This window comes from Sarcophilus harrisii, chromosome 1 (assembly GCF_902635505.1).
Source record: "Sarcophilus harrisii chromosome 1, mSarHar1.11, whole genome shotgun sequence".
In the NCBI taxonomy this organism is placed as follows: Eukaryota; Metazoa; Chordata; class Mammalia; order Dasyuromorphia; family Dasyuridae; genus Sarcophilus; species Sarcophilus harrisii.
In genome coordinates, this window is record NC_045426.1 from 630,699,051 (window position 1) to 630,722,148 (window position 23,098).

Consider the following 23,098-nt stretch of genomic DNA (forward strand, 5'->3'; position numbering starts at 1 on the left):
TTAATGATGAGAGTATGAGAAAAAAGAGCTGACATTTCTATTTCCAGTGTAAGCTCTTTGCCAGCTGTGCTGAAAAACAAAAACAATAACAAAAACAAAACAAACATGACAATTGAATCAGATCTGCCAGAGTTTGCCAAAAAAACTGCAATTACCAAGATTACTAGAAATATTGCTCTTCAGCCACCACTCTTAATTACGAAACTCACCCTGAGAAATGGCCTTGAGATAATGAAAATGTGAAATCATTATTATCAGAAGGGCAATTAAAAACCAAACTATTGTTATTGAAAAAGATGTGTATTGCCTATAAAAAATCTCATATCTAAAAATACAATACCTGATTTGTTTTCAAGAACACCTAACTCGTAATAGAAAGATATGAATTTATAAGATGAATTTGAACAATAATAAAATTTTGATATAACTGGTGGATCGGATGCCATTAACTTGGGTGCTTTCCCAGAACTCTCTGCTTTGCTTTAGAAGAGTGAGATATTGCATAAAAAATCCTGATCCTTAAAACTTGTCTGGCTATACAGTTAACAAAATATTTTATAGTATACAAAGTCCTTTCAAATCTACTTTGTCATTTGATCAATAAAAGGATTAAAACATGCTCAGTACTTGCCTCTTTTCCTGGAATGCCTTTTTCTCCTTGTTCTCCCTGTGAAACATTAACAATTATGAAAGAGTTGAGAAATGCATGGTATGTCAATGGTAACCAACTAGCCAATCCTCTAAGTGACAAATATATTTTAAATATCACTGGCTATCACAAACAATCAACAAATGTTTATTAAGCAACTACTTTGTGTCAGGCTCCTTTCTGGGTGCTGGGGATACAAGTACAAAAGAGGAAGTCTTTTCCCATAAGTGATTATATTCTAAGGTAATGTAATCTATATTCCCATTTGCAAATTCCTGTAAGTTTAAGGGAACTGAGAAAGGGAGGGATGAAGAAATCCAGAAAAAAAAAATTTCTTACATTTTTATAGAGATGCTGAACAGTCTAGAAAGTCCTTATATAAATATGATTTCAACTTGATCTTCTAACACTCCTGTTTAGCTAGGCAATAAGTGTTTTATCTTCTTCATGAGTAATAATAGTAATTTTCTAGCTCTCTTCATAATGATCCTCTTCAGTAGGTATAGTTAACATTACTATTTCCATTTTACAAATAAGGAATCTGAAGTCCAAGAGAGATTAGATGACATCTAAAGTCACACATCTAATAAATGTTAGATGTGAGATTCAAATTTAGTACTCTACTGACTCCAGTCTGATGCTCTTTCTACTGTTATGTGTTTTGTATAGGAGGTTAAAAGTCTGGTGTAAAATAAAAATAAATTTTAAAAAGTGTCTGGTGTCATAAAATTTCTTGTTTCAAAGGCATCATCCAGTAGTTCTTCAAAAGTCTATGGAGTTCTCTGATAACCCTTTTAAAGGATCTGTGAGGTCAAAACTATTTTCATAATAATACCAAGATGTTATTTGCTTGATTACATATCTGTATATCACAACAATTAAATAAAGGAGCAAAGATAATAATGGCTTCTATTAAGCCATAAATAATAGAAAATTAAAAAAAATATGTAAAACAATGCTACTGTTACTTTGTTTTGGAAAATATAATTATTTTCATAAAATATGTTAACACATAATTGATTTATTTTTAGAATTGAAAAATTCATTAATACATTTTAAATGATTAGTTTTAAGTTTTAATAGCATCAATATTAAAAGATATAGCTTAGATAAACAAAAGCTAATCATTTTTTAGACTATAAAAGGGTCCTAAGAATAAAAGGTTTTAGAAATGGTGATCTAGTCTAATCCCTCCCCCTTTAAAAATATGTATTATTTTATCATTTATATTTATGCATTATAGATTAAATCACATATATTATTTATAATATTATTTCATTTCAGAGGTAAAGAAACTTAAGCCTAGAGATGACAAGTGATTTTTCCAACATTTTTCAAAGCAGTGACTCATGTCAGATTAGAAGCCTGATCTTCTCCGTGTCCCAAGTTCAGGGTTCTATTTACTATGCCAGGCTTTGGAAGATCATCTCTGCCCTCAAGGAGCAACAGAGATGAAAAATACACAAACCCATTTGGGTATCAAATAATTAAAATATAATAAAGGGCTAAATTGTAACATGATAAGTAGTGCTGTATTTAGAAGAAGGGAGATGGGTGTTTGGGAAGTAATTTATTCATCCAGACAAACACGTTTTCTTTCCATGGCAATTCCCTTTGCACACCCAGGTTATGCAAACACTGAGCTTGTTTGAGAACAAGTGATTCGTTGCCTTTGATAAAGGTTATTAGACTAGATTTTCCTGATTAGCTACCAATGGGCACACTCTATTTCCCTCTTGCTTTCTTCCTTCCATTTTACTCCATTCAATATATGAAAGGATTGCTAAAATCCTTGAATGTTTATTCAAGAAACATTTATGAGATCAATGAGGAAATGGCCTTAGAGACTGGGGCTGGCTAGTTCTGATCCTTCATTTTCCAGACCTTAATAATGAAGTCAGAGAGGGGAAGGATATTTGAGTTCAGTTTTTCTTTTCTTCTTCTTCTTTTTTTTTTTTTTTTTGGTTGTTGTTGTTGTTGTTGTTTTAAACTCAGGATTGCAACACTAGCTAATTAAGAAAGCACAAACATTGATACCTCTTTTGAGTCAGCTCAGAGCAGACTAAGCTTTGTTCTTTCACTATAATCTAGTGGCTTTCTAATAATAAAGAGCAAATAGTACAATGGACTTTAGAAGTTATTGTTCCACTCCCTTTGCATTTCGTGAGATTATCAGTAACTGAGGTGACATTGTTTAGTGATTCCCCAAAATCCTGACTAGAGAATATAGAAACACATTTTTGATCCTTAACATTAGAAGGGAATATAGATTATCAAAACAGACTGGGCTGGGACTTTAGAACACAGGCTGTTAGAACAAAGAACATAGAAAACTCAAATAAACAAAAACCCCAGAATGTTAGAACTGGAAGATGCTTTAGAACACAAAAAGAAAGAATACATAGCATGAAATATGAGAATAGATAACATAAGATGTTAGAACTGCAAAGTAACCTTAGATGACTGAGTGTTAGAATATAGAACAGTATTAGAACAAATAAAGAACACAGAATATCAGAACTAGAAAATACTTTAAAATACAATATTTTAGAATTTAAAAAAAAAATCGAAGAACATAGTATTTTAAAACTGAGAAATATCTTATAATGTAGATTGTTAGAATAAGAAACATGGAGTTTTCAAACAAACACAATCCATAATATTAAAACTGGAAAATAACAGAACACAAAATGCTGAAACAAAATATTAAATATGAAAAGCAAAGTATGTAGAATGTTAGAACTGGAAGGAGCTCTAGAATGCCAACACTTTGATTAGACAGATTTAGAAAATATAGGCCCTCAGCCCTCTTTGTAGTGGCTAGAAATTGGAAACTGAGTGGATCCCATCAGTTGGAGAATGGTTGAATAAATTGTGGTATATGAATATTATGGAATATTATTATTCTGTAAGAAATGACCAACAGGATGATTTCAGAAAGGCCTGGAGAGACTTACATGAACTGATGCTGAGCGAAATGAGCAGGACCAGGAGATCATTATATATTTCAACAACAATACTATATGATGACCAGTTCTGATGGACCTGGCCATCCTCAGCAATGAGATCAAATCATTTCCAATGGTGCAGTAATGAACTGAACCAGCTATGCCCAGAGAAAGAACTCTGGGTGATGACTAAAAACCATTACATTGAATTCCCAATCCCTATATTTTTGCCCACCTGCATTTTTGATTTCCTTCACAAGCTAATTGTACAATATTTCAGAGTCTGATTCTTTTTGTACAGCAAAATAACAGTTTGGTCATGTATACTTATTGTGTATCTAATTTATATTTTAACATATTTAACATCTCTGGTCATCCTGCCATCTGGGGGAGTGGGGGGATAAGAGGTGAAAAATTGGAACAAGAGGTTTGGCAATTGTTAATGCTGTAAAGTTACCCATGCATATAACCTGTAAATAAAAGGCTATTAAATAAATAAAAAAAAACATGTTAAAAAAAAAGAAAATATAGGCCCTGAAAGTTAAATGACTTACCCAGGAAATTACTAGTGATAATATTGAGGTTCACTAAGTTATGGAATTAAGGATAATATTAATAATAGCTGACATTTATATTGGGCAGATAGGTAGTACAGTGGATAAAGCTCCAGATGTGGAGTCAGGAAGATTCATCTGCCTGAGTTTAAACCTGGTCTCATATACTTTTTTGCTGTGTGACTCTGAACAAGTCACTTAACCTTGTCCATCTCAGTTTCTTCATATGTAAAATGAACTGAAGAAATAAATGGCAAAACATTCCAATATCTTTGCAAAGAAAACACCAAATGGGGTCATAAAGGGTCAGACATGAGTGAACAACATTTATATAGCACTAACTATGAATCAAGCAATATGCTAAGCATTTTGCAATTTTTATCTCATTTGATCCTCAGAAGTCAGTGCTGTTGTTTATTCTCATAGAAGAGTAGATCTTACTAATAGTATCACAAATGTGTGGGCACACATACAAATTAAGGAGATGCTCTTGTGTGCTGTGCTCAAAAATTCAGGACATGTCCTGCTTTGCAAACTGAAGCTTAGATTCAATCACAAAAGCCATTTGTCTTCTCCTTCAGGTTAATGATAATGACAATAATAGTAGTTCACATTTATGAAACCTTTTCAAGGTTTAAAAGTGCTTCCTCCACAACTTGTGAGGTAGATTGTTGTTGTTTTGTCCTTTGATTTAGGAGAGGATCAATGACATCATGAGGTGATGTCTTGACTTGCTCATGAATTGGATTTAAGTGAAATAGTCACCCAAAGTCAACTCTCACTCTTCCTTCTTGAGTCATCAAAGTTCAGTGAGAAGACAATTCAGGACTGGCAAGGGCCAGAGATACACTAGGTAATCTTGGTTTCTTTGGTGTCTAACCATATTTTATGTGCTCCACAGCACCTGTTTCAGTAACTTTTGTAATTTTTGGAATAAATGTTCTTAGCAATACATTCTGTCAAAAGAAGTCTTCATAAACTTGGGGTAGACATTTCCTCAACTCATCAATGGGTTTGAGGGTTGTTGGTTACCCTCAAAAGTTTAAGTCCCCCAAAAGAAGAAATAGGTGAATGCTCAAACCATTTTAGACTCAGTTTCAGAGTAGCAGAAATGAGGATAGGAGTGTGATAAATAATTCTGAATTTCCTTACACCAAAGTCTAGAAATATAGATTAATTTTTGGAATATCTGACTTTTCCCCCTCTTAAGCCTCCCCGCAAATGACCACAGTTACTTTGATTTTCTGAAACTTGAGCAAAATACATAATTTTCTATTTTCAATTAATTCATCTATAAAATGAGGAGGTTTGCCTCAATGATCTCTTAAGGTTACTTTCTATCTCAAAGATTTATTCCCTTTGAACAAGTACTTATTTAATTCTACCTGAAAAGAAGATACTGTGTGAATCTTGGGATGATCTAATGAAAAATGCAGCTTGGGTGGAAAATGAAGCCTTTAAAGTTGATATCCAATCCAGGAAGCTTCCTAACCAGGGCTTAAAAGCTCAGATTGCTACCAGGGAGTTCTCTGCTTACCGGAGGTCCCCGAGGTCCTTGGAATCCTGGAAGACCTGGGCTGCCATTATCACCTTTGTTTCCTTTCTGCCCCTACAAATACAAACAGACATGTGCAACAACAATCCAGATCAGTCCTAGTCATAATCTCTTCCTTCATGCTTGTTCTGCTATGAGTAACAAAGGCACTCAGTATACAGTAAGATGAAGACGGAGGACATAATGAAATTGAATTTAATAGACAAGTCCTTGCTGTATGCAGAGTATTTGGCTGTGTGTCAAGGACATATGTATTTGCCCAAAATATAGTCCCTGCTTTCATGTAATTCACAGCCTAGTAGGGCTGGACTTAAACTTACCTGATTATAGATAATTATAATACATAGTAAGTTCATTACTTCTTTACAATTCTGCATCTTTTCAGGATAGATTTTTCTTTTAATTTAGAATCCAAGTATATTTCTAAAATATTATGAAGTAGATAGATATATTATTATAGGGACCATCACATTATAAAATGATGAGAAGCAGTGGAAGGAAAAATCAATTAAAAGAAAAAAGATTAGTAAGAAACCCAAATAATCAAAATTATCTTGAGGACATTTGAGTTGGAAATAGAAATAGAACAACAAAGTGCTAAAATATGGAGAAAATCTGCAAAAAAAAAAATAATAAATTATTTTTAACAGGATGGATTTAACTTTGAGAAAAAACCAGAAGTCATCCAGAGACAAAACAACCCTGATGGATTCAGGGTGGTGGGATGGGGAAAGGCAGGAAATAGCATTTTAGATTAAAGTAATGTATGACCAAGTCATTACCCAATTGATAAATGGTCAAAGCATATAAACAGATAATTTTCAGATGACCAAATTAAAGCCATCTATAGTCATATGAAAAAATGCTCTAAATCACTATTGAACAGTTCTGAGATACCGCCTCACCCCTCTCGGATTGGCTAAGATGACAGGAAAAAATAATGATAAATGTTGGAGGGAATGTGGGAAAATGGGGACATTAATACATTGTTGGTGGAGTTGTGAAATAATCCAACCACTCTGGAGAGCAATCTGGACCTATGCCCAAAGGCCTATCAAACTGTGCATATCCTTTGGCCCAGTAGAGTCACTACTGAGTCTGTATCTCAAGGAATTCATAAATGAGGAAAAAGGACCTACATGGGCAAAAATATTTGTGGCAGCCCTTTTTGTGCTGGCAAAGAATTAGAAAATGAGTAGATGCCCATCAGTTGGGGAATGGCTGAACAAGTTGTGGAATATGAAGATAATGGAATATTATTGTTCTATAAAAAGTGATGAACAAGCTGATTTTAGAAAGGCCTGGAAAGATTTACATGAACTGATGTTGAATGAAACAAGCAGAACCAGGAATATATTGCACACAATAACAGCAATAATATGTGATGATCAACTATGAAAGACAATTCTTTTCAGTGGTTTAGTGATCCAAAACAATCCTGATAGACTTTGGACAGAAAATGCCATCTGTATGAATAAAAAAAAAAACAAACTAAGTAAACTAAATGTAAATCAACACATGCTCTGTCTACTTCTTTTTTCTATTTTTTTAATCTCTCCTATGGTTTTCTCCTTTTGCTCTGATTTTTCTCTTCCAACATGATTCATAAAATAACGTGTATTAAAATAAATTTACGAGGAAAAATGATGTATGACTGTAAATAAAAGAAGCTGATTTTCCTCAGTTATTCTTGGCTTAAAGAGTCTTTTTTTTAAATAAACAAACAAATAAATAAGGGTTTAGAAATTCTTTGAAAAATGACAGCATGAGTGGAATATACTCATTTAGGTAGATATCTTCTGGCTAACCACTTGGGGATCATCAAATCACGGAATGCAGTAATTCTAAAAGGAGGATTCTTGTTTAGGTAGGAAGTAGATTACAAGGCCTTTGAGATTGCTTCTAGTTCTGAGGTTCGAAAAGACTTTTTGAATTTGATTCAATGGTATTTTTGTTTAAAAAAAAGAAACTATCTGTGTAGATGTGTATTTACACACACACACACACACACACACACACACACACACACACACACACACACACACCAGTATTAACATTCTTAATTCAATTAGAAAATCTAATGGTGGAAGCTGGGAATGGACTATGTTCTGCAGTCTGAGATACATTAGCAATTTTATCCACAGTAATGGTTACATTGCTACTTCTAAAGTCTCTTTGGAAAGCTATTTATGATTTGCTGTGTACTGACCATTCCCAGAAGCCTTCAGTAGACTTCTTTTCCTGGCATTTCTCTCTATTGCCAGTGGCTGAACACCAAGTCTTTCTACTTTTCCTCCATCATCTGATGATTCCCATTTGTTCTGCTCCCCACTGGGAGGCTGCCTGCTTGCAGTGCCCATAAATATATCTTGAGATGATAGACAGACTCATTACTCCTTCTGCCTGAGGTAATGTGCAATCAGTCCAATTATCCCCTTCTGGTTCCCTCAGCAATGGAACAATGTGCCCTTTTCTGGGGTTGCATGAGATAAAACTGATGTTCTGGTGGAAAAAGGAACTGAGTCCTCCCCTTCTTCCAGCAGCAACCTGTGGAGTTACTCTATATAGAGTTGAAGGGGTTCTAGATTATTTCAGGTGAAGTGGAGAACCAAAAGGTATGGGCTGTAGCTGCCTGGGATTTGGCAAGTTACTTATTTCTTCATTTATTTGGCATTTGACCGGTACTTACTGGGTTACCTGGTTGGCCAGGGTCTCCGGGAGAGCCGGGTGATCCATTTTTACCCTACAAGGGGAAAATTATAGGGAAGAATGCAACCACTCTATTTTACTACTGTGCAACAAATCCCTCCCATCCTGTTTTCTTCCTTCTTTTATGAAAAATAAGGGATAAAGGAAATATTTAGTAAATTACTATATTGCCCCATTAAAGTTAATGTTTATCTTTATTTTATTTCTCATCTACAGATCCATTTAGACTATACATCACAATATTATCTCATTGAAATTAATGAATGTATTTTATTTCTTATGTACAATATCCTTTATCCTCCTCAAGAGCAGTGATAACCTCTTACTTTTCTTTGTATCACCAGCACACGGTTCTAGAACATATAGTTAAAAAGTTTAAGTTGGTCCCAATTCTATGACCCCATTTGAGGTTTTCTTTGCAGGCATTTCCTTCTCCATTTTACAGATAAGGATACTGAGGCAAACAAGATTAAGTGACTTATCAGAGTCACACAGCTAGGAAGTGTCTGAGGCTGGATTTGAATTCAAAAAGATGAATCTTCCTGCCTCCAGATCTGGTAATCTATCCATTGTGCTACCTGGTTATCCTTTAGATTCTGTCTGGCACACAGTAAGTGCTTAATGTTTAATGACTGCCTGGTAAACTCCCCCTCCCTGTTTCCCTCTCTTCCTTCCTTTCCCCATTCTCTCCTTCCCTTCCCTCCTCCCCCCTCCTTCCCCCATTTCCCCTCTCTCTTTCCTCCCTTCCTCCTTTCCTCCCTCCTTCCCTCCATTCCTTCCTTCCTTTGGCAATTGGAGTTGTGACTTGCCCAGGGTCCCACAGGTAGGAAGTGTCTGAGACCATATTTGAACTCGGGTCCTCCAGATTTCAGGGCTGGTACTCTATCCATTGTGCCACTAGCTGACCCTTTCCTTTCATTTTAAATGAGGGTTCAAGAAGGTTTACTAAGAGTCAGGAGATACAAGGACCTAAAAACCTTTGGGAACTGTTGGCATAAGGGATAACGGACTAGTCTCACAATCAAGATGATTTAAGCTTCAATCCTAATTTTGACACCTACTACCTAGCTTTATGATGCTGGGTAAGTCCCTTAATCTTTTAGTACCTCAGTTAACTTTTTAAGACTGTAACTTGTAGAACAGTTACTGAATTGCATTGGTAATAAGTTCCTCCTTGAATTCCCTATATTGATGAAATCAGAGATCCTGATCTCCCTTTACCCCTAAATAAAATAAAGTCAACCTGAACTCATCCTTTATTCTGAGTCTTCCAAAGCTTTTAGAATGTGATTTAGATAATGTGCTCTCAGATCAGACCTGAACCTTGTAAGCAGGGCCATCCCCAGAGTCTGGTTACTTTTTGCCTACACTTTGGATAGTTCAGATATGCTAAAATTTGGGTAGTAACCCATGGAGGAAGCTGATAAAAGAAAAGGAAGTGACTCTACCGAACAGGGCCAAAAAGGGAGCTAACATTTAAATACATTTATATATATATATTAGCCCCTAAATCTTCTACCAACAACTAAGCATACCTGGAGGGCTACTTTCTTGCACATGTGTCTCTCCGGTTACACTTTGATATTTCTCCTTTCTAACCTATTAATAATCTTCATCTTAACTTGATTTTTCATCAATGAAAGCAATGGTGGAAAAGAGAAGGGAGAACACACTTCATATGGAGAGAATATGTGGTACCACAGAAAAAGGGATATATGTGAATTCAGAGGACTTACTTGGAAGCTCTAGCTTTGGTACTTTTTAACCTGAATGACATCAGTTAAGCTATTTTTATTTTGAGGGTCTCAGTTTGTTTCTCCATCTATAAGTTGGAGATTATTATATTTATACTCCCTACACTAAAGAGTTTTGTGAGATAAGCTCTCTAGATAAACAAATTATTTTATTCATTAATCTCTTACATCTGCTTTGGGATAATATTCCCAACAAATTGAAAAAGTTGCCAAAAGATAACTCACCGGTGCTCCTCTAAGTCCTCGAGTACCCGGGGGCCCTATGGGTCCAGTGTCACCCTAGAAAAAAGAAAACAAGTCATCCTATTATTAATGCAGAGATTAATCTCAGGAGGGATAAGGGCATATAACAGAGTAAGACATGGGCAAGAGAACCTATAACATCCTTGAAAGAAAATATTGTCCTCCAGGCCCACAGTTGGAAAAAAAAGAACAAATTCTAATGAGAAACAGGAAGAAGGCCTAAAGTGAAACCCAAATTATTGAACACAAATGTTAAAATGTTTAATAAACAAGAAGAAAAATGATGATAATGATTATTAGCAAACAAAAGGTCATAAGATTTAAAGGACTTTGGGGGTTATTTGCCTGAGCCTCCTTCTTTTATAGATGAGGAAAGTGAGATCTAAGAAAATACAGTGACTTGCTTATAGTCTTAAAGGTGATAAGTGGCAGAACCAGACCAGAGCCAAGTTTTCTTCTTCTTCTTTTGTTTTTAAATTGCTTTTTATTTACAAGTCATATGCATGGATAATTTTACAGCATTGACAATTGCCAAACCTTTTGTTCCAATTTTTCCCCTCCTTCCCCCCACCCCCTCCCCCAGATGGCAGGATGACCAGTAGATGTTAAATATATTAAAATATAAATTAGATACACAATAAGTATACATGACCAAACCGTTATTTTGCTGTATAAAATGAATCGGACTCTGAAATATTGTACAATTAGCTTGTGAAGGAAATCAAAATGCAGGTGGGCAAAAATATAGGGATTGGGAATTCAATGTAATGGTTTTTAGTCATCTCCCAGAGTTCTTTTGCTGGGTGTAGCTGGTTCAGTTCAATACTGATCCATTGGAACTGATTTGGTTCATCTCACTGATGAGGATGGCCAGGTCCATCAGAATTGGTCATCATTAAGTATTGTTGTTGAAGTATATAATGATCTCCTGGAGAGCCAGGTCTTCTAATGGGAAATTCAGTGTTCCTTCTACTATACCATTGTTCAAGAGACATATTTGGTGTTGGAGAGTTCACTGCCCTTAGTCATGCATATTGTTGGATAGTTTGGATTGCTGGAAAGTTGTTTGTTTGTTTTATACTGCTGAAATCTATTTCCCTCCACCCCACGGTAGACTAGATGATTTCTAAGTTTCCCATCAACTTTAAGACTTTAATGATTGCATTTCATTGGTTTATATTTTATTTGTCTCATGCTTCAAAAAACCAGCAAATTTAGGGGCAGGCAGCTAGGTGGTACAGTGGATAGTACATCAGCCCTGAAAAGTCAGGAGGACCTGAGTTCAAATTTGATCTCAGACACTTAACACTTCCTAGCTATGTGACCCTGAGCAAAGTCACTTAAACCCAATAGCCTCAGGAAAAAAACAAACCAAAACAAAAAACTAAATAAATTAAAATAAAAAAACCCACCAAATTTGGAATCAGAGGTCAAGGATCATTGCTTGCAAACTGTATGATCCTACAAAAATCACCCTCAGGGTCTCAATTTCTCATTTCTAGGAAATAATCGGATTAGATTATATAATGTTTAAGAACTAAAATTTCTACTCTAAATCTTAGAAAATTTTAATAATTTAGGATATCTGTCTTTTTGTAGTGACCAAAAGATATATTCTACAGGCAAGCTGGTAAAATGGAGTCAGAAAATCCTGCATTTGAATTTCATCTTAGACACTTGCATGAGAAGTAAAATTGTAAAATTTTATTTCTCCAGTTGAAAAATTCATACCCTCCCTTTACATTGCCATGGTAGAAAAAAATAAAATATAAGTTATAGGGTCAGTACATCCTTGCTGAAGAAAATTAAAGAATGTCTTAAGTCAAAAGAAATAACTACTGGTACTGGTTGAATGCAAATGACCTGGGTTTATGCCCCAGGCAAGCCAAAATTTTAATTGGGCATGCTTAATGAGCCAAATGCATATTACTTTTTTTTCTCTTTTATTGAGGAGATATCCACCATTTTTGAACATATGATGATGTGGCAAGAGGAGGGGAATGCATGTAATAGGAGCTTCATAAATTACTAGATTTTGGAAAAGTCTCCAATTTAAATTTTGAAGAGATTATGAAATATAATTGCTGGTTCTGGCTTTTGTAAATTGCATTTGTGCCCCCTCAAAGGAGTATGGCACCTGCTTCTTGCAAGAAACTTAGAAGGCCTTCCTCCACTCACTAAGAATTTGGGTCTGAAATTTTCATTTCTAGCACTTACTAGCTTCCTGTTTCCAGGTATGTCATCTAATCTCTTTGCGTGTCAGTTTCCAAAGAGAAGAATTGAGAAGAGTTAGACTTGATAACCTTTAAAGTCCTTTCCACCCCTAAATAATGTCTAGAATTTGTTTTTATTCTTATTCATTCATTTAAAAAAATTCTTGTTTCATTGTAACTTGACTCTTAAGTCTGAGTACTCTTTTTTTTTTTCTCCTGAGACAATGGTGTAGCAGAAAGAGAATTTATGAAGAAATCAGTAAATCTGGGACGTATTCTGATTTATAGAACCATTTAGTAGTATGAGGATGGGCCAGTCAATTAAAGACTTTGGCCCTCATTTTCCTCATATATGAACTATGTGCATTAACACTTATGCTATGTCTCTCACAGGAATACTGTTTGGAAGTCTGCAAAAAGTGTGGCCCTAGCAACAAACTGTTCTCAAACTTGAGCATAGTTAAATTTATTTACTGGATTGAATATGAAATTCTCATTTGGCTTTGAAAGGTCTTCACATATTGGTCTCTTTTTTCCTTTTTAGCCTTCCTACATTTTGCTCCCAACCACCTGTTTCAAGATCCAATGTCACTGGCCTTCTTGCTGTCCTTCCCAGCAGTCCCTCCATCTCCCAACTCCATGCATTTGCATGGGTTATCCTGCATGCTGGTAGGTTTTTTCTTTTCTACCTCTACCTATTTACCTTTTCTGGCTTTCTTTAATATTCATCCCAGATCCAAACAGCCTTTCCTGATATTCTCCCACAAACCCAATTGCTATTGCCTTCCATCTAGGAATACATGTCATTTTCACTTTATATATCTTGTATTTGCAATTTTTTGTATGTAGTTACAAACATGAAAATATTAGCTTTTTAGGGCAGGAATGATGTTTTTGTCTTTCTTTGTATGTCAGATCAATTAGCATAGTGCCCTGCAGTCATTTAGTCAGCAAACATTTATATAACCAGATATAAACAAGTTTTGTACAATATAATTTGAAGATAATAAAAAAGGAAAGGATTAATATTAATTAAGATCAAAAAAGATTATCTTAAATATAGGATTTTTCTTGAATTTAAAAAAGTCAAAGAAATTAGTGCATTGTAGGCTTGGTTTCTGCTAAATGTAGAGAGGCTCCTAGCTATCTTGATGATTATTTAACTATGAAAAAATCACAAAACAAAAGGAAAAATTAACAATACATATGCAATTATAATATAAAACAAGAAAGGGAGGAGAGAGTTGGGAATTAGCACACTGGAAAGGTTAAAAATCTTTAAACATTCAAAATATGAAATAATCAAAGTGTTCATCATTCCATGTAAATGCCTTCTTTAAATGTAAATACCTAGTCCAGGAAATCATTCCCTGGCTTTTCAGGCCCATGCTTTATCTTCATCACAGAGCTTGGACCATCAACAGTTTCCAACTGTGTCTGATGGTCCTTGAAATGTATTCTGAGAAACTATAATGATTTGTCCTGAAACACAATCTTTGTACCCTTGGCTGTTGTATCTGGGATAACCATGTGAAATCCTGAAATGAAATGTCTTTCTTCCATCCTACCCACAACAGATAGACAATGGACTTACATCTTTCCCTGGTGACCCTTCCCTCCCTGCAGGGCCTGGTGTTCCTGGCTCACCCTGTAAAAGAAGAAAACAAGAAGATCCCAATTAAAACAAGAGATGGGGGGAATCTGTGTCCTTATGGAAGGTGCTCCTGTGGAGTTAGCTGGGAAAAGAAATTGAGGGATGTAAGTAAAGAGCATGCTCTTGATAAGCCTGGATATTTTTAAGAATGAATGTGTTTTCATGTGTGTGTTTACTATATTTTTCTACATGAAATAATTACGATAGATTCTGCCCCAAGTCAAAACTCTATCCTGGCCCATATCCACCTGACATTTTTGTCTATGGCCAATCCTTTACTGCATGGCATTTCTAAGTCAACAATCAGTGAACTCTTCAAGTTCTACTGCCAGGCCAATCAGAACTTTGCCTCAGCATGAGAACGTCTTTAATCTCCTTATTAAACCCAAGAGAGATGTTGCATTTTCCAAAAAGATTACATTAGTACTTAGGGGGAAAAAAAAGTCTGGCTTCGTATCATGCCCCTGTCCTCCAACAATCTCCAACTCAATGGAAATTTGGATACAACCCCTGTGTACCTCAACTTTCATAGCTCAAAATCTATGATAGTAATGATTCTATTACCCTGAACAAATCACATATCATCTCTGAGCATCAGTTCCCAATCAACTGGAAATTGTTGTTTTCTCAAAAGTTGCTTCACAGCATTGCTAACAATTTTAAGTACTGTGGACGTGGCACAAAAGGAAAAAAGAAGTTTTATTAATGTGTTTTGGTTTTACATTATAAACATTTAAATATTATTAGGGCAGCTAGGTATTGCATTGACTACTGTGCTAGAGTTGGGGGTAGGAAAACAGAATTCAAATCTAGGCTCAAACACTCATTAACTATGAACCTGAGCAAGTCACTTAAATTCTGTTTTCTTCAACTTCAACTGAAAAACAGGTTATTGTTGTTTCTGTTTGTTATTATTCTGAAAGTACATGTGACATTCTACATATATAGCATCTCCAAGTTTCTCTACTTTACATTCTTAAATAATACAAATTAATTTTCTTTTCTCTCAGCCCAAAGAGCAAAAAAGAAATCTTTTTTTCAACAGCTACACACACACACATATATATAATCAAGCAAAACAAATTCCCTCTTTGACTATATGCAAAAATATATATTTCTCAGAAGTGAGTAATATGTTTCGTTATTGATCTTTTGGAATCACGGATGGTCATTGTATTGATCATAGTAATTGCAGCTTTCAAAATTGTCTGTCTTTATGGTGTTGTTCTCCTGGTCCTGCACATTCCATCATTATTTCATTTTTTAAGTCTTTAAAATTGTTCATTTTTTTATTATATTGATGTTTTAGTATTAATTGTGCTTCTAATTCTGCTTATTTCAGTCTATGCCAGTTCATATAACTCTTTCAATATTTCTTTTAAATCATTTACTTTCTCATTTCTTATAGCACAATAGTATTCCATCACATTCCAATAACAATTTATTGAGTCATTGCTTAATTAATCGACATTCATTTAGTTTCCAGTATAATTAAATAAGACTTCAAAAAGATCAAATCTTAACTGTTTTGTTTGTCATTTAAATCTTTTCCAACCTAGACTTTCATCCTTTCTAGATTTCTTCCATATTACTCCCTTCCACACATTTCATGACTTGACCAGAAAGGTCTAGCCACTGCTTCATGCACATGATACTCCCTCCACAAAGTCTTACAAAAATGAATGTTGGAATTATCTTTACATGTATTTGAGGGAAAATACAATTGAGAGAAAAAATAAAAGCTTAAGAACTGCTCTTTGGAATAGTCTTTATATTCATAAAAGCACATGGTTATCATGTGAATACATTCTCCTTGGTGATAGTGACTTTTGTTTTAGTTGTAGTGTCCCCATAGTACTTGAGATATAGTTAGTACTTAGAACATTCTTGTTGAATATATATAGCTAGTGTTTTATACGAACTTAGTCAAATTACTTAACATTAATGGTGATAGTAATGTTGTTGAATAAAACAATGTGGTGTTTCTCAATGAGTAGCTTTTCATTCAGTAAATAAATCATAGTTATTGAGCACATACTATATGCCTATTCCTGTGCCAGACATTTGTAGTAGTTACTTGATGCTACTGATAAAGATTTTATTTGTTCTGCATTCATTCTCATATGCAATTCTATCTTCTGAAATAAGACATCTAGAAAAACCAGATAGAGAAAACATTTTATGAAACTCATTATATTGGAAACCCCATTGTCACTTTCTTGGATAACAAGACACTTAATTGTCAAGAGGAATTAGGATTGGTTTTAAATAATCTGATGTAATTGGGTGTAGTTGTACCCAGAATCCAGAATCAGAACGACTGAAGTTAAGGGACTTTACAAGAGCCTGTTCATTTTTGTTTCTAATATCAAGTAATCAACTTACCCTAGGGCCAGGTGGACCAGAGTCTCCTGTGTGTCCCTTAAATCCCTAGAAGAAAAATAATAAATTTTTTAGGAAAAAAAAATTCTTGAGGGGGACAAATTCTCATATTATATATGTGGGTCCCATGATATAACATGGCCATTTACATTCATATCTTAACCTTGACAGAGTCCAATTATTTTAGTCATTCCAAATCAGTCCACCATACTGTCTCCTCCTGTACTAATCTAGTCCTTTCTCTTCTCCTGGTAGTTAGTGATAGAACCTTTCAAAGCAAAGGATCAATCTCTTAGAACAAAGACATCGTGGGGCAATATACATCTCTATCCTATATCTTTATAGTTATGGTGGAGGTCTCAATAGCCTCTCTAAGAGCAGTATACACACACACACACACACACACACACACACACACACACACACACACACACCAGAAAATCTTTTTGGCATAGGAGAATGCAGGATAAGCATCTGCACAATTGAAATAGCCCAAATCATTTTCTATTTTGCTTTTAGACTCCTACTAGATCCAGCATTCTAAGAATAGAATGTGAAAGGTTTTGTTTTAAAAGAAGCTGACTCGAAAAAAATTAAGCAACAGTGATCAGATCCCATCTCATTCGATTATCAGGATGTAAAATAAAATAAGGATTTCAAGAGAAGTGATTGGAGTATGTTGTTTCTGACTCTAGGTCTATCCTAGGATTTCTCTCCTGTCATTCCTTCAATAGCTCTTTGGCCACTGGATAATAATAATAATGACAACACAATAGCAGCTATCATTGAAAAGATTCATCTTCCTGAGTTCAAATCCCAAGTTTCTCAGACACTTACTAGCTGTGTGACCCTGGGTTAGCCACTTAACCCTATTTGCCTCAGCTTCCTTATCTGTAAAATGAGTTGGAGAAGGGGAAAAGGCAAAACTACTTCAGTATCATTGCCAAGAAAACTCCAAATAGTTTCACAAAGAGTAAGGACACCTTGGAAACAGCTGAACAAAAACAATAAATACTTATATAGCTAGGTGATATAAGTGGATACAGTACAAGGCTTGAGGTTAGGAAGCCCTGAGTTCAAATCTGACTCAGATCCTTACTAGCTATGCGACCCTCACTCAACCTCAATTTATCTCTGTTTCCTGGGCTGTATAATGGTAATAATAGTAGTACCTACATGACTATATTGCTGTGAGGATAAAACAAGACAATCATTTCAAAGCACTAAGTACAATGTCTAAGATACTTTATAAATGTTACATATCACCATCATCATCATCATCAATCATTATAAAATAAATGCAATACAAATATATCATAATTATCAATAATTACAATACAAAATACAATAATTACAATAATACTGTGATATAGGTACAACGATTATTCCCATTTTAAAATGCTACATTCACAGGTGTTAAATGATTTGAGCATTGTCACATAGCTAATAAGTTTCTAAGATAAGATTTAAAGCCAATTCTTCCTGATTTAAAGTTCGATGCTCTATCCATTGCACCATCTAAATGTTTAACTAGCGACATGACTGTGGGTGAATCCATTTACTGCTTTAGGGTTTTCTCACCTGTCAAGGGTGATTGGATTAGACTGTTTTTGAGATCTATTTCACACCTAAATTTCAAAGATTATATGACCTTGACTCTATGACTATAAGCTCTAGCCCTGACAAATCATTTATTACAAGCATCTTCTGTCTCTGAGTCTCTGTTCTCATTTCCCAAACCTTGGCTGTATCCCTGAAGCTATGGAATTGCATGTTCCAGTCGAAACCATTCATTCTATTATGCATAAATAGACATGGCTATTACTAAGATAAATATGATGTCACATTCTACATGTGCTTAGAATGAGAGACAGAATTCTCTACATCCCTCTCTCTGTTCCTGTAAACTGCATGGTATTCTTCAAAATATTTCTCCATATCTAATTTCCAACCTGTCATTCAGAGAATAAAGCTTATTTTTTTCATTAAGTGCCAATGTGTATTCATGCTACTTAACTTGTCAAATATGATTTATCAGATATTTTGATACTTACAGGAAGTCCTCTGGCACCATCTTGTCCTTGAAGGCCTGGTTCTCCTGGAGGACCCTAAAGGGACAGAGTGAAAAAGGAGAGAAAGGAATTCATACCATAGTATTTATAAATTCTTTGCTTCTGTGGAACTGGATTAACCATCCCTCTCAATAATCAATAATGCTATCAATAATAGCATCACCGTGCAATTGTGTACTAAAATTTTCTTCTTTGTAGGCCCAATTCTCTGGAAACCTCTTATCACCTCTGTCAGAAATGATTGTTTGCTCTATTAATTCCCTTTTCCTCTATGGTCAATCTTTAAAATAGCACTTAATCATAGTCTAACTTATTGGTTGTCTATATTCTATGTTGTATTTCCATGTCATTATATTATAAGCCTCTTGAAGATCTGAATTGGCTAATTTTACATTTCAGCTGTCTGATCTAGTATTCTGTATACAGTATGTACTTACCATGTAGTTTTTGATCAAAGTGAAGCTCTTTCCTCTATTACTGTCCCATATTTACTAACTATAACAGTGAGCCAGCTCCTGTACCTTGTATACATCTTATGCTTGCCTTCCGTGTGTCTCACCTTGTTCTTCAATTTGTAATGCCCTCTATTCCTTTTGCTGCCTGCTGGAATATTATCCATCTTTCATTTTCCAATTCAAAACCTGTTCAATAAAACCTTCCCTGATCCCTTTAGTCAGAAGTCATCTTTCCCTTCTAAGTTCTGATTAGTGTGAAAAATGAACCTCATGAAGTGATTGAATATATTTGAGTTTTCACTATTAGAAGTTATAATTATTCAAAATATGGTAATTGGTTCCAGCCCAATGGAAATATGCAGTTTGAATTCCAATAATGCAGCCACCTAACAGATTTGTTTTAGTTATATCTGACTTAACATAACCCATTTGGGGTTTTCTTTTTTAAAATTGTATTTATTTAATATTTCCCTCAGTTATGTTCAAAACAATTTTTTAACATTTGTTTTTAACATTTTTGAATTCTAGGTTCTCTCCATTACCACATCCACAATTAAGAAACCACATGTGAAGTTATGCAAAAAATTTCTATAAAAGTTAATCTGTGAAAGAAAACATAAATCTCCCGCTCAAATAATTTAAAAAATCTTTATAAAAATTAAGTTAAAAAGAAAGAGAGAGCAAGAGAGAATTCTATTTGGGGTTTTCTTGGCAAAGATACTGGAATGGTTTGTCATTTCCTTCTCCAGCTCATTTTACAGATGAGTAAACTGAGGCACTGAAGTGATTTGCTCAGGGTCACACAGCTCGGAAGTGTCTCAATCTAGACTTGAATTCAGGATCATGAGTCCTTCTGACTCCAGGCCCTGCACTCTATGCACTATGGAGCCATCAAGCTACTCTTTTATTCATTGCTCAGGATCTATATGACCTCTATGCTCTCTTCTAGCTTTATAATAATACAACAATTTGTTTTCTTGTCTCATGCTATTTCTAGCTACAAATATTCCTTTATGTTTCCTATATTTCTTAACAGGCTGTAAGCTCAATGAATTCAGAAGACATGAGGGATTTACCTTTATATCCCTCCGTACCATACAGTACAAAACTGCACATAGTGTATACTTAATAAAATGTTCTAAATACAATCAGGCAGAGCCATGAATAGGTAGGGGAAAAAACTCACCTTCAAATACCATTTTCTTCTATTATTTCTTCTACACAAGGATGTTTTTAATAATTACTGTCAAAGTAGTTTGGAAAAATATATGTATTTTAAAAAATATATTTGGGGGGCTTAGTTTCCTGATCTGTAGAATGAGGGACTTGATGATCACTGAGATTCTTTTCATCTTGGACACAAAGATTCTATTTTTCTAGTCCTGGTTCAGCCATAGGCAAGTTGTTCTACCTTTCTGAGCTTCAGTTTTTCCCTAAAACTGGTAAACTGGATAGAGTTCTGGGCCTAAAGTCAGAAAACCTGAATCCAAAACCAGCCTCAAATACTCACTACGTGATGCCTGGTTCACAATGTTTCCCTGTTCCTCAACTGCTACACTCATACCAGAGGATTAATATCTACATATTGACTGTTCCTCAAACACCCTCACCCACTCACTTAGCGCTTCCATCTACTCATTCCCTTACCCTACTCTTCTATCCCAAGTCAAGACATATTCAAAGATTGTCATATCCTTGAACTTGCCACCACCCAAAAGTAGAGCATCCATTTCTACATTTGAGAATTCTGAAATCTTCTCATCCAACCATGATCTATTGACTTTTTACTTCTTCCTCTACTTATCTTTATAAAACTCTATTTGTCTACACTGTGACCTTTAGAGAACTGATCGCTCAATTCTCTCCAAAGACAGTCTCCCCTACATTAATTACTCTGTTCTCCTCTTGACTTAGTGGCAATTCAATTCAACTCTATATTGTCTTCTTCCCTTGAACCTCCAGCTGAGGGTAATACCCAGCTAAATTATACCCAACTAAACCTCTGTCTTGGATCTCTTCCACAAAATTCTCAACAACCAAGCACACGATTTATACTTAAATAGTCACTTACTGGTTTTCCAGGAGGGCCCGGCTTTCCATCTTTCCCTTCTTTCCCTTCTTCACCCTGGACATGAAAAATAAAGAGGTTAATATCTCAAAGAAAAAAAGAGAAGGGAAGAATGGCATAGTGGATAAAGACTTAAATTTGAAAAGAGCTTCAAATGATATCTCAGATACTTTCCAGCTGTAGACTAGAATTCTTCTACAGAAGAATTATCAGAATATCTTATAAATCTGTAAAATGGGGATAATAATAGCACCTATCTCAGAAGGTTGTTTTAAGAATGAAATGAGAGAATTTATGTAAGGTATTTCTTAAACCTTACTACTCTATGTATCATATGATGCTCTGAGTTATTTTAAAAATAAAAAAAAGAGGGAAGGGGGAAAGGAGAGGTAGAATTGGGATATTGTTCCACAATAAAGGACACATGCAAGGAAGAACTTTGATAGTAAAAAGAAAAATGGTTGGCATCCAATACTTGAACGTCACTCTTATTGGAATTGGTTCAAAAAAAGAAGACTATACACACACATTCAGTGATGTACCAAAATATATTTTATCCCAAAGGGAAATATGGGAAGGGGAAGTTTGAGATATCTGGAGGAGGAGGGAAATAAAGGGGAAAATGGATTGAGGGAGGCAGTGGTCTAAAGTAAGACAGATTTTTGAGAAGGGGCAGGATAAAAGTATGAGAGTGATAGAGATAATCAGCAGAAAATGGATTGGAGGGAAACCTACAATTAAGTGGTCATAAGTAAATATGAATTATCTAATCAATAGAATGGAAGAAGAGAGGGGAATGGATTGGAAAACAAAATCCAATAGTTATATTATGTACAAGAGACACACGTAGGACAGAAAGACATGTGTAGGGTTGAAATAAAGAGCTAGAGCAGTCTGTTATGCTTCAGTTGAAGTGAAGAGGCTAAAGGTGCTAATCATGATCTCAGACAAAGGAAAAGCAAAACCAGATCTAATTGAAAGAAATAATCAAGGAAATTACATTTTGCTAAAAAGTACCACATGCCAAAATATTTTACACAAATTTCTCTGATAAAAACCTCCTTTCTCAAAGATAACTGAGTCAAATTTGAGAAATTATGTAGTAAAGCAGAGAGAGCACTGGGCTTAGAATTAGGAAGACTCATCTTCATGAGTTCAAGTATGACCTCAGACACTTAGCCCTGGGCAAGTCACTTAACCTTAGTGCATGGGTTCTTCATCTGTAAAATGAGGGGTAGAAGAAATGGCAAAGCATTCCAGTATTTTAGCAGGGAAAACTTCAAATGGGGTCATGACAAGTCAGACATGACTGAAATGATTGATTGATAACAAAGAATCAAATATAAGTAAATAGCCATTTCCCAATTGATAATGATCAAAGGATATAAACACGTGGTTTTCAGAAAAAGAAGAAAAAAATCAAAGCTACTTATAGTTATATGAAAAAATGCTCTAAATCACTATTGATTAGAGAAATTAATATAACTCCAAGATAACTCACACTTATCAGAAAAGACGAATGCTGAAGGGCATAAGAGAAAATAGGTATATTCATATATATATATATATATATATATATATATATATATATATATATAGATAGATAGATAGATGAACTGTTGGTGAAATAGTGAACTAACGCAATTAATCTAGAATGCAATCTGAACCTATACTCAGAGGACTTTGACCCATCAATACGTAAAGAGACCAAAGAAAAAGGAAAAGGGCCTATATGTACAAAATTATTTAAAAGAGCTCTTTTTGTGATGGCAAAATATTGAAAATTAAGGGCTATTCCATCTGTTGGGAAAAATTGTAACAAATGATAGCATAGGATTGGGA

At 34.8% G+C, this 23,098-nt stretch overlaps 1 long non-coding RNA gene across 1 annotated transcript; it reads right to left on the reverse strand.

The window, feature by feature from the left end:
• Window positions 1–630: 630 nt before the first annotated feature.
• Window positions 631–21,313, reverse strand: LOC116420705. The gene is made up of 8 exons (XR_004231113.1): window positions 21,260–21,313; window positions 18,716–18,769; window positions 16,665–16,709; window positions 14,220–14,273; window positions 10,395–10,448; window positions 8,396–8,449; window positions 5,689–5,760; window positions 631–667 (listed from the first exon to the last, which is right to left on the reverse strand). It is a non-coding gene; the product is annotated as an uncharacterized LOC116420705 (long non-coding RNA).
• Window positions 21,314–23,098: the final 1,785 nt, after the last annotated feature.